At 45.6% G+C, this 16,876-nt stretch overlaps 1 protein-coding gene across 1 annotated transcript in view; it reads left to right on the top strand.

Annotated features, from left to right (window-relative positions):
* Window positions 1-16,876, top strand: part of SLC24A4 (solute carrier family 24 member 4) — a 175,615-nt gene that overhangs the window by 71,075 nt on the left and 87,664 nt on the right. The window lies entirely within an intron of this gene.

Genomic DNA, 16,876 nt, shown 5'->3' on the forward strand with positions numbered 1-16,876 from the left:
ACCAGCCATCGAATCTGCTGGGGCTTCGATCTTAGACTTCCCCACCTTCAGAACCGTGAACAAGAAATTTCTGTTTGTAAATCACCCAGCCTAAGGTATTTGGTTAAAGCAGTGGGAACAGACCAGACATACCTCAGTGATGGAATCATGAAACGGTCAGGTTGGATTGACTTTCCTTCATTTGTAGAAACCAAGCTATCAGTGAGCAGCTCCTCTTCTGGAGGTTTCTAAGGCACAGTTGCTGCCTGGAGGTCCTGGTCCCTTCATTGTCCTTAGCGTGGTTACCAGCTGTCTCCCGCAGCATGAACGGTGCAGGGGAGCTGGCCGTGAGTGGATGGCGGCCACCTGAACAGGCCTGGTCACACATCCAGGGAAATGGCCATGGTTTCCAGTTCCATCCAAGAAGACACACTTTTTTTTTTTTGACGGAGTCTAGCTCTGTTTCCCAGGATGGAGTACAGTGGTGATCACAGCTTACTGCAGCCTCAATCTCCCAGACTCAAGTGATCCTCCCACCTCTGCCTTCTGAGTAGCTGGGACTATAGGCACAGGCCATCACATGCAGCTAATTAAAAAGAATTTTTTTTTAGGCTGGGCATGGTGGCTCACACCTGTAATCCCAGCACTTTAGGATGCCGAGGTGGGCAGATCACCTGAGGTCAGGGGTACAAGACCAGCCTGGCCAGCCTGGTGAAACCCCGTCTCTACTAAAAATACAAAAATTAGCCAGGTATGGTGGCGGGCACCTGTAATCCCAGCTACTTGTGAGGCTGAGGCAGGAGAATCACTTGAACCCAGGAGGTGGAGGTTGCGGTGAGCTAAGATTGCACCACTGCACTCCAGCCTGTGTGACAGAGCGAGATTTGGTCTCAAAAGAAAAAAAAATTATAGAATGAGGTTTTGCTATGTTGCCCAGGCTGGTCTTGAACTCCTGGGCTCAAGTGATCCTCCCACCTCTGCCTCCCAAAATGCTGGGATTACAGGTATGACCCACCATTCCAGATGACATACTGTTAATAGGAACAGTGTTGTGACCTCTGATTTTTCCCCCATCTTTTATTCTCACAGTTCTGTTTTTATCATTGTTTTCTCTCTCCTTATAAATTAGAATGCTTTTCTTGGTTTAGGGAAATCGCATTCATTTATAATGTTTTTAAAACGCAGAAGAAATACAGGCCAGGCATGATGGTTCATGCCTATAATTCTAGTGCTTTGGGAGGCTGAGGTAGGAGGATTACTTGAGGCCAAGAGTTGAAGACCAGCCTGGGCAACATAGCAAGACCCCATCTCTAAAAAATAATTACAAGTTAAAAAAATTAGCTGGGTGTGGTGGTAGCCACCTGTAGTCCCAGCCACCCAGGAGAGTTTGAGACTGCAATGAGCTATGGTTATAGCCTGGACAATAGAGTGAGACCCCCAGCTCAAAAATATATGTATAGACTTCTGCCAGCTGTTAAATGGCCATCCAGATGGGAAATTTCTGAAATTGTCATATTACTGTTTGTATTGTAATACTTAATCTTACATAAAATTTTGTCCGAAACAACCAAAAAGGAGCCTAGGACTGGGTTCTGCTATTTCAGCAGAAACTCAGGTTATTCTCCAAATAACTTTGGAAAGTACTCTGAAATGACTTTTAAAACTACACATCGTATAGGCTGTCAGCAGTACCATTTATGCGTTCTCTGTCAATGTTAAATTCTTAATGGTGGGTAGAGTAGGAGAGGAAGTAAATGATATTTAATCGGCCCTGGCTCTTCTGCTTCCCAGCATGTTTCCCACTTCCTCCAACCAAAGGACACCAGTTAAGGAGCAGTGAGACCCCGGCTGTTGGATAACTCACCAGCCAGAGTGGAATGTGATGGGACGGCGTGAGTGGCATGGGAGCAGGAAAACAAGGGGATTCGGGGAGATGGGAAAGGGTCGGAGTGGCCTCTGGACGGATAAGGGTCTTGGCTCAGAACGTGCCCCGAGAGAGGTTTGTAAATTGTCATCTTATTTTCTTTAGAAGTGGTAAGTCAGCCTGGGCCCATCTTTTTTGCCTGACTTTTACATCCAGCCTTTCTGCCTGACCCACAGTAGGGGCTCAGGTGCCTCGGGTTAAGAGTTAATCTGGGATGTACCCACACTTGGTGTGTGGAAGCCAAGCTCCCTAGCCCCGTTGCCTGGAGCACTGCAGTGTTACAGAAAGCCTCTCTAGCAGCCATTCTCAGAGCAGTGTCTGGGGCTTAATCAGAAGCCTTAAGGAGCCTCCTTACAGGCCAGGGATGATTCAAAACAAAACAAAACAAAACACACACACACACACACACACACACACACACACAACTATCCCCCAGGCCAGGGATGATTCAAAACAAAACACACACACACACACACACACACACACACAACTATCCCCCAAGCCCCTCTAGTTTTATGGGCAAATTATGTACCTAAGGCTAGCTCCAAAAACTTCATTTGCAAAAACAATCAAGAGTTCCTAAAAACTAAGCAATAAGAGCTGCTTTGCTAATACTTTTTGCTTGTAAACTAAAATCAGGGAGTTTCTAGAGTGTGAGGGCCCTAATTCAGGATTCCGTAAGAAGCCTGGCCTGCACTCAGTCAAGGACAACACTGCCCAGTTCCAAGCGCACATGTGTCCATGCAGAGAGCTGGAATTTGCTTGACTTGGAGGAAGCATGCTTTAGGGGTGTACCTTCTGGTTTTTGTCATGAGATGGTCATAGTTTTATATTTATTTATTTATTTATTTATTTTTGAGACAGAGTCTTGCTTTGTCGCCCAGGCTGGAGTGCAGTGGCACAATCTCAGCTCACGGCAACCTCCGCCTCCTAGGTTCAAGCGATTCTCCTGCCTCAGCCTCCCGAGTAGCTGGGATTACAGACATGTGCCACCACACTTAGCTAATTTTTGTATTTTTAGTAGAAACAGGGTTTCCCCATGTTGGCCAGGCTGGTCTTGAACTCCTGACCTTGTGATCCACCCGCCTAGGCCTCCCAAAATGCTGGGATTATAGGTGTGAGCCACCGCGCCTCACCACTCATGGTTTTTAATTGCTGCTCTTCTTGCCTTTCACTTATAAGCAAATCACGAATAGTTTAGCTGCATTGCCAGTCTAGTTTGGTGTGGGTTGTTTGCATCACAGGGTAAAGCAAACCATATTTGCATATTTAGGCTTATCATTTTGCTAGAAAATAGACTGAGGCTTGTGTATATTTTAATTTAAGTAAATCACAGTCTGTCCTGCCCCTACTCCCTGCAATTTGCTGCGGAGTGATGCTTCTTTTCATCGTGGACTCCTTTGATACCTGGGAAGTAGAAACAGATGAGGTTGGGTGAGCCCAAGGTGCTTTTGTTCCTCCTTTGTGGACCACAGTGTAAAAAGATAAATTTAAAAAATATATAAAAGGTTTGGGAACCCTTGTTTCTGATCAAAGACCAGAGCGTGGGAATCAGCATGAAAGGGAATGGGGATGGAACCTACGACTGTGACTTTCTGCGTCACCCACAACTTCATACCATATTTCAAAATACACCTGCTGCTGCTTTCCCGCAACAGTTTACTTCTAGAGCATCCGTAGCTCTATTATCTGGGATTGGGTAGGTTTGATGCCCAGCGTGCCCAATTTTATACTCTACTTTTCCATTTATCTACTCTCTTCTTTTCTATATCTCTTTGGTAGTCCGCATTCTTTTTGTGTTTGTGTGGCAGTCTGTTGAGTGGCGATGTCACGTTGACAGAGCTAATTGAAGCTCCTTGTCACCTGCTCTGCACGCTGCACTCGCTCCCACAAGACTTGCTATACATGTGGGATTATAGGGCACCACCTCTATGCTGGACACAGTGCTACCCCGGAGATTCTGATATGGACAACACTTTGGTTCCTGCCTTCAAAACACTGACAGCATTTTCTCTTAATCTGGCAAGCAACTTTGTAAGATAGAAAGTGTACATTTTCTTCTATTTATTTCTGGGTTTTGACTGCTTATAAAGTCTTAGTATAAAGAAGCATTGTGTAGAAGAGAAAAAGCTTCACCCCTTTGGCTGTGGTAATTCATGCAATTGGTTCTCAGTTGCTCTGACGTTGGAGGGTGGTGTGAAATCTATCACGGTGGATAATCCGAAATTTGCATTTGGAATGCAGAAGTATCTGTTCTCAGGATCCCACGGAAAATTAGCCTCCTTCTGTCCCCAGCTCCTTCTGCTGTGGCTTGGCATCTGGCTGGGCAGCACTGGGAGGAGTCCCTGAGTCACCATGTGGAGCGACCATCTGTGACTAATTGAATGATCACGGCCTTGAGTTATTTGGGTTTGTGTCTTTGGCTTGAAAATGAATCTGTGATGAGCCAAGTGCAGCTTTCTTAACCCCTAGCCCAGTGCTCTTTCCCCTGTTACAGAAGGAGGAAGGAGCTTTTTGCATGAAAATAGTTGCCAAAGCATCCTGGAGGAGGGGGCATCCTGTCTGGGTTCCAGGGAGATTTAAATTGGCACACAGCGGGAGGGGCAGTGGGTGCAACTGTGTAGAGGTCAGAGTGGACAGGGATGGTGTGTGGGCTGGTGATGTGGCCAGTGTGAGGGCAGCTCTGGAGGAGAGTGACAGACAAGGTTGGAATTGCTGGCCATAGCCAAGTTTTGGAAGGAACGAATAAGATTCCTGCAAGTTCTGTTTGTCATTATCTAGTGCTGCAAGTTGGGGATTAATAAAAGTAAAGTAAGAGCCCACCTGGCAGAGGGGCTTTTCCTACCTATATTATTTTTCTCACTCTAAAAACAGAAGCAAATGACATATTGATATTTAGCATTCATAGAATAAGCAGGATTTGGCTTCAAATCAGTCCTGAATTACACGGGTCAGCGGGAGCCTAGCCTGACCCCTCCCAGTGTCCTCACTGAGCACAAGCCATGCAACCAATAACGAGAACTCTCCCCTATGCCAGGCCCTGAGCACCTGTGACCTTCCTGTCATAGCCCTTCATCCTCTGCCTGGCCATTGGGCAGTGAGGATCTGGGGCCGTGGCTGCCATCCCTTTAGGTCCACACACCAAAAGAGGCCTTGTTTTCATTTTTAAGATATGCCTGGTGTGTGCATGCCTAAGTTGGTTGAAACATGCTCTCGTGGTTGGTAAATTGGTAGTCAGAAGCCATTTAGCAACAGGACAGTTGAGTGCTAGACTAAGGATGCCCTTATCTTCGGAGCAGTAGAGGTCACCGAGGGCTTCCGAGGGATGGCCTGGCAGAACTGCAGCAGGTTTGGAAAGGGAGGAGGCTGGCAGCAGGCTGGTGGGCAGAGCAAGCATCCACACAGAGTGCTGGAGAAGTAGACGTGGGAAAATTGTTTGAGAGGAAGAATGGGTAAGACTATTGGAGGTGGGAAAGAGAGAAGGGAAAGAGTACAGAACAGGTCAGCCTCCAACATCTGATGTTATTGACATCTCCTTCTCTCTCCTGAAGTTTTCCATGCCCTAAGAAAAAGCCTGTTAGCCTCAGCCCCTTGCTCCCAGGACCACACCTGGCCAGGGCTACTGGGACAGCTTTCCTCGCATCTGTCCCACCTGGCATGGCTCAGGACATACCCCTTCCTGGTGTTAGCCAAAGCGAGAAGGGGGGTTACTGTAGTTGCTTGAGCACACTGGGCTGCACAGGCCATGGAATTACCAGCATGTCCTCTCAAACACCTCCTGCCCTCAGTGGAAACCCCGGAGAGATGGCTGCACTAGATGGAGTCTCTACAGAAGGGACATTCGTCTTCCCTTTGGGGTGGCACCCTTCCTTAAATCATCAACTCAATGCCTGCTTCTTTCCCAGGATTGGATCTTCAAGGACAAGGACCGTGTTGGTTTAAATCTGATGACACACTCTGTAACTCTCCAGTATTTGAGGATGATCAAGTATCCTACTTCAGGAGGATTCTAGTGAGATTTAGGATCTTAATTAACAATCTTAACTGCTTAACCCTATTAAGCCTTGTTAGACAACATTTAAGTGGCGGCACTCTCAAGCGGTACCTGGGGAGAGCCCTGCTAATTTATTCAGGCCTCAATTGATCTTAAAATGCATTTTCAGTAGGATATAGAGTTCTCTGGACCCTGGGTTCTCAGAAAAGAACATGTTGTTAATTTCATGCACACCGAGTTAAAAATGTCACTCTGTGGGGTCTGAATTGCTATAAACTTGCTTATGCGGCTGAGTCTCACCTTGATTTTGGCACCTACTACATAGGGATAAAGATTTTCCATTTGGCATGATGAGTGGAAACAGTTCAGATTAGCAGCTCCAAGATCAGATTTTTATTTTTTTCCGGTAAGGGGTGAGTCAAATATATCTAGAAGAAACGAGGAAAAGCTGTGGGATTTTCACCAAACTTGGGTAGGAAATAACTTCATATCACTGTTACTTTCCATTTGCAAGGTGTTACCTAAGGGAGAAATCTGTATTTCCTGCTGTTGACTTCTAGATTAAATGTTGTCCCATGGTTTGATAAAAAGCTACTTTATTGCTTTCTGGTTATGGCTGTGAAATCTTGAAGTGTCTTCTATTTGCCTTCACATTGGTGATTTATTGGGGCTGAACTTCAGCTGACTTTGCGCTATGAAGGGGCTGATCATTTACTTCTCTGGTAACCAGCACATTGTCCCAATGAGAGTTTTTGTCAGATTGGATAATTAAGACAATTGCCGTGAAATGTATTAATTGCAAAGGTAGTTAGAGAAGAGAGTTGACTATGACCTTTGCAGAGAAGAAGAACTTAACCTTGTTTGAGCATCGGAGGGTGGGGTTAGGGAGGAGTCGATGGCAGGTGGGATACAGTTTTTGTTTCTTGGGGGGTTTTTTGAGACAGAGTTTTACTCTGTCATCCAGGCTGGAATGCTCATAGCTCACAGCAGCCTCGACTTTCTGGACTCAGGCAATCCTCCCACCTCAGCCTCCCAAAGTGCCGAGATTACAGGCGTGAGCAACCATGCCTAGCCAGGGCACAGTTTTAAATAAAGTACCAGTATGTTAGAATTGGTGGTGTTCTGTTAATCATCTGTAATTACAGTACCTTGATAAACTGGAAAAAATCAGAGTTGGAGGCCGAGCGCGGTGGCTCACGCCTGTAATCCCGGCACTTTGGGAGGCCGAGGTGGGCAGATCATGAGGTCAGGAGATCAAGACCATCCTGGCCAATGTGGTGAAACCCCGTCTCTACTAAAAATACAAAAACTAGCTGGGCATGGTGGCATGCGCCTGTAGTCCCAGCTACTCGGGAGGCTGAGGCAGGAGAATTGCTTGAACATGGGAGGCAGAGGTTGCAGTGAGCCGAGATTGTGCCACTACACTCCAGCCTGGTGACAGAGTGACACTCCATTTCAAAAAAAAAAAAAAAAATGAGTTGGGGGAAAATACATACACACAGCCAGAGTGCAGTGAAACAAGGGAGAGATCTATAGGGGATTGACTAAGAAGCTCTGGACACAGTCGCCTTCTTTGGGGCATGCAGGACTACGGTTCTTTTTACCTTTGACTTTGAACCCCAGTTAGGCATGCCCATCCCTGTCTGGGAAAGTATTGAGTAATTATAACTGATAATGTAATCCTCCTTCAGATGAGACCACATCATAATTAGCTGCAGTGATAGGAAGTTAATTCATTTGGTTCCCTCTGACAGGTCTGAAACTAGCCTAAGCACGTGGGTCCCCTGTTATCTTTGCCTTTTCTTGTTTATTTCTGTAAGCATTGGTGTTTTGTGGGAGATGCATACTTTGCATATGCAAGATAGAGCTTTTGTCAACACTGTTGATGCCTGGTGTAAACAAGCATGTTTGAAGAGTTACTGACGAAAGGCAGAAGATAAATTTCAACATGTGCTTTTGCTTGAGAGGAAAAATCAGGAAATGAGAGTGAAAGCTGAAGTGAAAGAGATTCTTTTGAAAGTGTCTTCATTTCATGGAGAGGGGAGAATACACACAAGGCACCCAGTATCTGGCAGTCCTTGCTTCTCCACCAGCAAGGCAGGAGGACACAAAAAAGAGAAAAGACTACAGCTCATCCCCCTGTCTCATAAGGAAGAGTCTGAAAACCCCTGCTTCTTAGAGTTGACTTAGCCAGCAACACTTGCAAATCAAGTCGATAAGAATTTTTTGCATCCCATTGTGTGCCTGCTGCTGTGCTGGTAGATAGGGGAGGGCACCAAATGGAAAAACCGTGCAGGTTGTGCACTGCACAATCCTAGAAGGTGCTGTTCAAACCATAGACATTGTTTATTTGTCTCTTTAGTATGATAATATTCCAGCAAATGGAAGCAAAATTTCTTGAGGAAGACTTTTTCTATTTCTTGGCACCCTGTGGGCTAGTATGGCCTAAATGTGGAGATGAACAGAGAAACAACCGTAGTACAACATGATAATGGCCAGAGTGCACATGTGTGCAAAGCACAGAAGGACTTAGAAGGAACCCTCCATGTGCCTAAGAGTCATGCAGTGGTTCACAAAGGGCCCCTCTTTGGAAGACTAGTCCCCTGAGCAGAGAGAGGCAGTGTTGTGGAGTGGCAATGAGATTGTGTTTTACACCCAGACTGCCTGGGTTCAAATCGCTAATGTGCTCCTTCACATGTGACCTTGGGCGAGTTATCTAACCTCTCTGTGCCCTACATGAGTTGCTGCTGTTTCTGCAATACCCTGAGGTGTGTCTGCCCAGCCAGGCTGTAGTTTAGGAATGTAGTGTTGGGGGCAGGGAGGCATCTCAGTCCTAATACACTCACTGCCCTACCCTACCAAATGCTCCAGCCTTTTCTTGGTGTCCAGACCAGATAAAGACCAAATAAACCCACCAATAGCCAAATTCATTCTTTGTTTTCCTCTGAACACCAGTGTCTGTAAGAGTGAAAGAAATATGAGACAAACATATTCAAATGTATCTAAGCCCGTTACTTGATTTCCTTGATGATAGGCTCATAAAAGTGATGGAATATATTAGTTTGCACTTTCTAGCTTGCTGATTGCAGTCCTCAGATAACATTTATCAACTTCTACTCTTGTTTCAAGTACAAGGGCAAAGCTGAACAATATTAATATTTGCTGGAAGAAGTAAGCCTCAGGTCAAAAGCAAGACATAAACTTGGTTCCTGTGGCTTCTAAAAATACCTCCATGAGGCAGGCAGGATTATTGAGTGCTAAGTGGGATTACAACTTAATTTAGGAAAGCCATCCACTTTCTAATTGTGATTGTCCTGAAATACATTGATTTATATATCAATAGCCGAAAGTTTTTCCTTTTCTTGGGTATATATTTTTGGTGACAGCCATGGAGATTGTCCCAGCTCTTTCAAGTGACCTAGAGTGGTCCACATACTATGATCAAAACTTCCAGCCAGATAATATAGGCAGCTGCTTCAAGACCATTCTGAGAGCTTGAAAAATCAGAAAATGTTATTCCTTTGGAGATGAGTTAGAATAACCATCCTATATTAGTCAATTTTCATGGTGCTGATAAAGACATACCCAAGACTGGGCAATTTACAAAGAAAAGAGGTTTAATTGGACTTACAGTTCCACATGGCTGGGGAAGCCTCACAATCATGGCGGAAGACAAGGAGGAGCAAGGCACTTCTTACATGGATGGCAGCAGGCAAATACAGAGCTTGTGGAGGGAAACTCCACCTTATAATTATTCACAATCATGAGAACTGTGCAGGAAAGACCCACCCCAGTAATTCAGTCACCTCCCACTGGGTCCCTCCTACAACACATGGGAATTCAAGATGAGATTTGGGTGAAGACACAGCCAAACCATATCACATCCCAACAGAAGCAGAGAAACCCTGAAATCTCAGTAGCTTCACCCAGTAGGAGTTTATTTTTCACTCCCACAGCCATCCAGCTTGCATGTTTAGCAGAGATCCTCCCAGGTGGGGACCAGGGACCCAGGGACCCATGCTTCTTCTGTCTTGGGGCTCTGCCATCTTCAACAGGTGGCTTCCAGTTCCTGCAGAAGGGGACGGGGAGTTGAGAAGACATGCCTGCTTCTGAAGCACTGAGGCAGAGGTGATGCATGGCACTTGTGGTCTGGTTGATGAAGTCCCCTGGGTGAGCAGCCCCTTCTCAGCAGTAAGTGAGGAAGGGCAGCGTGAATCTTTGGGGAACAGCCTACCTTCTTGGCCATGATAGAGTCATGCATCCCTGCACACAGAATTAGTTCAAGATGACAGACTTAAAGCTCTGAGAGGACTGGCCAGGTGTGGTGGCTCATGCCTGTAATCCTAGCACTTTGGGAGGCCGAGGTGGGCAGATCACGAGGTCAGAAGATCGAGACCATCCTGGCTAACATGGTGAAACCCCATCTCTACTAAAAATACAAAAAAATTAGTTGGGCATGGTGGCGGGCACCTGTAATCCCAGCTACTCAGGAGGCTGAGGCAGGAGAATTGCGTGAACCCAGGAGGTGGAGGTTGCAGTGAGCCGAGATTGCGCCACTGCACTCCAGCCTGGGCGACAGAGCGAGACTCCATCTAAAAAAAAAAGCTCTGAGAGGACTGGCTGAGGCTTGAGGTCTGTAACCCGGACCTCAGAAATCAGGGAGAATTGCCTTCCCCTCTTCTAGATACAGTTAGGGCCAGCCTTTAACCATATTTCAAAGTAGGCATCTCTCATCTATTTATTCTTTCTTCTACATCTTTCTAATGCCCTTCCCTACAGATTCTGCTAAAAACCTCTCCTTGGGCACTGCCCCTCCCCCTGGCCCCGGCACATATGCTGTGTTCCTACATTACGTATTTTACATCTCTTCTGCCCAGTCACTCACTTCAGTGCTGCTGATGCCCAGTGTTAAGAGGTAAAGCTGATGGGGCTAGTTTATACTCACATGTAATTGATTGACAGCTCTTTTTCTCTGAGAAAAATTGCATTTTTAAAGAAGATTTTTGAACAGGCTTCACTCTGGGCTTGCCAGCGCCTCAATTTACAGACTGTGTTAGAAAAGAGTAAGTCTTACTGAATTAACAGTGGCATACATAACCTCACCTCCCTACTGGTAAGAAGCTACAGCTCTGACTCCAAATCTACCCTAAATCTCTCTGGCATCTGTCGCTATGATCTAATGCTACCATCGTCTCTGGCTGGACTATAGCATAGCCCAGCTGGTCTTGCTTTCTTTTGCTGTCCCCTCACTATAGCCTCTTCTTATGACAGCCAGAGTGATCTTTCTAAAAGAGGAATCAAATCACACAACTTCTTTTGCTTAAACTGTCCAGACCTTTTATAGTGCAAATAGAACAAAATTTCAAACTCCTCTTCATGACCAACCATCCCCCATGCATGAAGGCCCAGCAGTCTACCTCTCCTGCCTCCCTGAGCCCACAGTCCCCATCCATCACAGTGCTCCAGCACACTGGCAGGAGATGTAGACTGCTGGGCCTCTTCCTTTTCTCCAACACAGCAGCATGTCAGCCCTGGCTGTTCCGTGTCCCTGATATCCTCCACCTACAGACTTCTGCATGGATTTCTTTTTCTGGTCATTCAGGTCCCTGTGCAAATAACACCTCCTAGTGAGGCACTTCCTAACCACCCCCATCTAAAGCATGCATCCCTTCACTCCCCTTCACTCTCCTGCCACACATATGTATCTCAATGCCAACTTTACTTTTTTCATAAGCTCTGGAAACTATCAGAATGGATCTTAAATATTTGTATGTTCTCTCCACTCCCACCCCTTACTTCATTATGTAATTTTTGTAACAGCAGGGATCACATCTCTCTTGTCCTCTCCTTTATTCCTATCATCTAGTCCTGGCACATAATAGGTTCTCAGTAAATACCTACTAAATGAAAATAAAAAGAAAAGAAAAGAGTAAGTCTTATACATTTAAATGTAAATCAAAAAGAAATAGATTTTAAAAAGATACTATTCCTGGTGTTATAGGCGGGTACATATCTGCCTTCCTGAAAAGAGAGGCCACACAGCGTAGTGATGAAGTACTTGCTGACTGCCTGTGTACAAACCCCAACTTTGCCACTTGCCGTGCAACTTTGGGTAAGTTACCTAACCTCTCTGTGCCCTTGACTCATCTGTTGCAGACCTTTCTTCACTGTCCCAGGAGTGGTGTCTGCCCAGCCAGGCAGACCAGGTTGATTGGTTAGCCCTCCAACTGGGAGTCTATCTCCACCAGAGAAATGATGGGTAAATTTAAGAACAGGCCATAGGAGCTGTTTGTAAAAAAGAGGTAAAACTGAACAATCAAGTAGAAACTTTCCCATTAGCTCCTGACTCTGAGTCATTAGGATAGCAAGGCAGGGGTTACCTGGTACAAGCCTCACTCCAGTAGTGGCATACAGTAGCAAAGGTTGATTATAGAATTAGAACTAGTTTTCAGGGTGTATTAGTCTATTCTCACACGGCTATAACGAACCACCTGAGACTGGGTAATTTATGAAGAAAAGAGGTTTAGTTGACACACAGTTCCACAGGCTTAACAGGAAGCATGACTGGGAGGCCTAAGGAAACTTACAATCGTGGCAGAAGGTGAAGGAGAAGGAAGCACATCTCACCATGGTAGAGCAGGAGAGAGAGAGAGAGAAGGGGGAGCTTCCACACAGTTTTAAACGATCAGATCTCATGAGAACTATCATGAGAACAGTAAGGGGGAAATCTGCCTCCATGATGTAATCCCCTCCTACCAGGCCCCTCCTCCAATTTGACTGGAGATTTGGGCATGGACACAAATCCAAACCATATCATCCCACCCTTGACCCCTCCCAAATCTCATGTCTTTCTCACATTTCAAAACCAATCATGCCTTCCCAACAGTCCCCCAAAGTCTTAACTCATTTCAGTATTAACTGAAAAGTCCAAGTCCAAAGTCTCATCTGAAACAAGGTAAGTCCCTTCTGCCTATGAGCCTGTAAAATAAAAAACAAATTAGTTATTTCCAAGATACAATGGGGGTACAGGCATTAGGTAAATGTTCCCATTCCAAAAGGGAGGAATTGGCCAAAACAAAGGGGCTACAGACTCCATGCATGTCCAAAACTCAGCAGGGCAGTCATTAAATCTTGAAGCTCCAAAATAATCTCCTTTGACTCTGTGTCTCACATCTAGGGCACACTAATGCAAGGGGTGGGCTCCCATGGCCTTGGGCAGCTCTGTCCCTCTGGCTTTGCAGGGTACAGCCCCCATGGCAGTTTTCACGGCTGGTGTTGAATACCTGTGGCTTTTCCAGGTGCACGGTGCACACTGTCTGTGAATCTGCCATTCTGGGGTCTGGAGGATGGTGACCCTCTTCTCACAGCTCCACTAGGTAGTGCTCCAGTTTGGACTCTGTATGGGGGCTCCAACCCAATGTTTCTTCTCTGCATGGCCCTAGTAGAGGTTCTCCATGGGGACTCTACCCCTGTAGCAGACTTCTGCCTGGACATCCAGGCATTTCCATACATCCTCTAAAATCTAGGCGGAGGCTCCAAAAGCTCAACTCTTGTCTTCTGCACACCTACAGGCCCAACACCATGTGGAAGCTGCCAAGGCTTGGGGATTGTATCCTCTGAAACAGGGACTTGAGCTGTGCCTTGGCCCTTTTAGCCACAGCTGGAGCTGGAGCTGCTGGGACTCTGGGTGCCGTGTCCTGAGGCTGCACAGAGCAGTGGGAGCCCTGGGCCCTGCCCATGAAACCATTTTTCCCTCCTAGGCCTCCAGGCTTGTGATGGGGGGGGTCTCTGAAATGCCCTGGAGACATTTTCCCCATTGTCTTGGCTATTAACATTCAGCTCCTCTTTACTATGCAGATTTCTGCAGCTGGCTTAAACTTCTCCTGAGAAAATGGGTTTTTCTTTTCTACCACATGGTCAGGCTGCAAATTTTCCAAACTTTTATGCTCTGCTTCCCTTTTAAACGTAAGTTCCAATTTCAGATAATCTCTTTGTGAACACATATGACTGTATGCTGTTAGGGGCAGCCAGGCCACATCTTGAACACTTTGCTCTTAGGACTTTCTTTTGCTAGATACCCTAAATCATCTATCTCAAGTTCAAAGTCCCACAGATCCCTAGAGTAAGGGCAAAATGCTGCCAGTCTCTTTACTAAAGCATAGCAAGAGTGAATTTTACTCCAGTTCCCAGTAAGTTCCTCATCTCCATCTGAGACCACCTCAGCCTGAATTTCACTGTGCATGTCACTATCAGCATTTTGGTCAAAACCATTCAACAAGTCTCTTGGAAATTCCAAACTTCCCCACATCTTCTTGTCTTTTTCTAAGCCCTCCTAACTGTTCCAATGTCTGCCCATTACCCAATTCCAAACTTGTTTCCACATTTTCAGGTATCTTTATAGTAGTACCCCACTCTTGGTGCCAATTTTCTATATTAGTCCATCCTTATACTGCTATAAAGAACCACCTGAGACTGGGTAATTTATGAAGAAAAGAGGTTTAATTGACTCACAGTTCTGCGGCTTAACAGGAAGCATGACTAGGGGGCCTGAAGAAACTTACAATCATGGCAGAAGGCGAAGGGGAAGCAAGTACCTCTTACCATGGTGAAGCAGGAGAGAGAGAGAGAGAAGAGGGAGGTTCCACAGACTATCAAATGATCAGATTTCATGAGAACTCACTCACTATCATGAGAACAGCAAGGGGGAAATCTGCCCCTGTGATCCAGTCACCTCCCACTAAGCCCCTTCCTCCAATGTGGCATGAGATTTGGGCAGGGACACAAATCCAAACCATATCACAGGGTGATCAGATACACTGCCTACAGAGTGATTGTGTGTGTGTGTGTGTGTGTGTGTGTGTGTGTGTGTGTGTGTGTGTGTATTTATTTTTTGGCCAGGTGTGTTTCCAGTATGGATTCAGATAGAAATTATTTCCAATAACCCAAAGTGTTGAATTGTCATGGGATGCTCATATGGTTATATGTATGCTTGTTGCTACAGCAGTGTGTGTGTGTGTGTGTGTGTGTGTGTGTGTGTGTGTGTGTTTCACATCCACAAGGGAGAATAAGTCAGGATAGAAGGGAAAAAAGGGGGTGACTAAATTGATCTGGAATTTGAATCTGTTATTGTGTTTGTTGTGGTTAAATTGAGTCTTCTGGGCCTATCTGTTTAAGGAAATGGCTTACTTCATTATTTACTTGACCGTCCCAGCATAGCAAAGCAATAAGTGCCTGTGTGTTGGCAACTGCAGCTAAAGCTCTCCTATCTCTGCAAGCATGTGAGTTTATTTTACCTTGGAAGCCTTCATAGGTGGGCTGATTGTTTTAATGATGGCTGTGAGGAGTGAGCCAATGTAGAAAATCTGCCGTGGATTGGAGCCAGGTCTATGTGGCTTGGGGATGGGTTCTGGCTGTCCTGTTTACAGGCTGAATAGCCTCAGGCAAGTCAGTTAGCTTTTTGCGGCTTCAGTTTTCTCATTTGCAAAATAGACATAATGAGATCTACCCTCTAGGTAGTAATTAGGATTAAATAAGATAATGACTTACAAATGTGGATTTATTTTATTTCTCTACTGGAGTTCACCAGTATTTGTTTTACTTTTTCCATTGTTCTGAAGCAGATTAATCTATACTTCTTCCCCCAACAGGAAGTTTCCCTGGTGGAAAATTGAGGTAGGGCAGATTTATTTATGAATGTCCTTTCCTCAGTGGTCATGGGGAACTTTCATTTCAGTATCTGTGAATTACAAGTTATGATTGTCCAGACTACACAGAACATCCTAGAGGCTGGAGTTTTCTGAAAGAGAAAAGGTGTGGGAAAGGAAATCTGGCCTGAGGACTGCCTGGCTGAGTCTGCAGGATGAAGGGAGGGAGCCATATATATTGAGCTGGGCTTTGGCTGGGGTTTCTATAGACAGAGGTGGGACTGGGTCAGGACGGCCTGTGGAAAATAGCTCCTCAGCCAACACGGAGTCAAGTTCAGTCTCCTTAGACCTTTCCAAGCTCAGTCATTCCAGTTGCTCTGGGTCTCTGAGGCCAGGAAGGGGTCCAGGAAGTTGATGTCACAACTCCAGAGAGGAAGAGATATTGAGCAACTGGATAGAGAATGGACCTAGGGAAGGGGGTGCGGAGGGGAGTGTCAGGGCCAAGTCCCAGTGACCATGCTTCCTGAAAAGCTGGGCAAAGCTGGAGGCTATTTGAGTCTCTGAAGCACAGTGATGGTGGAGCTGCCTGGGAGCGAGGGATGGAAAAGGCAGCGCATTCAGTGTTATTTCCATTTGGAGCTATGCAGCTGCTGCTGATGTTCTGTCTTTTGTGTTCAAGAGTTCCTTTGTTCTTAGAGCTTTTTATTGAAGGATAACATACCTACAGGAAAGAACACAGTACATTTTCACAAAGTGGACGTGCCCATGTCACCAGCATCCAGGTCAAGAAACAAAATATTACCAGACTGGGAGTATCCCCAGTCTTCCCTAACATGCTCCCCAGGATAGGGCAACCACTCTCCTGACTGGTCACAACACAGACTAGTTTTGGGATTGTTTGTTTTTTTTAAGAGATGAGGTCTCACATGCACACAAGTCTTCATTGCAGCACTATTCACAATAGCAAAGACATGGAATCAACCTAAATGTACATCAGTCACAGACTAGATAAAGAAAATGTGGTACACATACACCATGGAATACTGTGCAGCCATGTCTATGAAAAAATAAAGAGATCATGTCTTTTGTGGGAACATGGATGGAGCTGGAGGCCATTATCCTTAATAAACTAACGCAGGAACAGAAAACCAAATACCACGTTTTCGCTTATAAGTGAGAGCTAAATGATGAGAACTCATGAACACAAAGAAGGGAACAGACACTGGGGTCTACTTGAGGGCGGAAGGTGGGAAGAGCAGAAAAGGTAACTATTGGGTACTGGGCTTAATACCTGGGTGATGAAATAGTCTGTACAACAAATCCCTGTGATGCAAG

Source organism: Pongo abelii, chromosome 15, assembly GCF_028885655.2.
Source record: "Pongo abelii isolate AG06213 chromosome 15, NHGRI_mPonAbe1-v2.0_pri, whole genome shotgun sequence".
NCBI classification, from domain to species: domain Eukaryota; kingdom Metazoa; phylum Chordata; class Mammalia; order Primates; family Hominidae; genus Pongo; species Pongo abelii.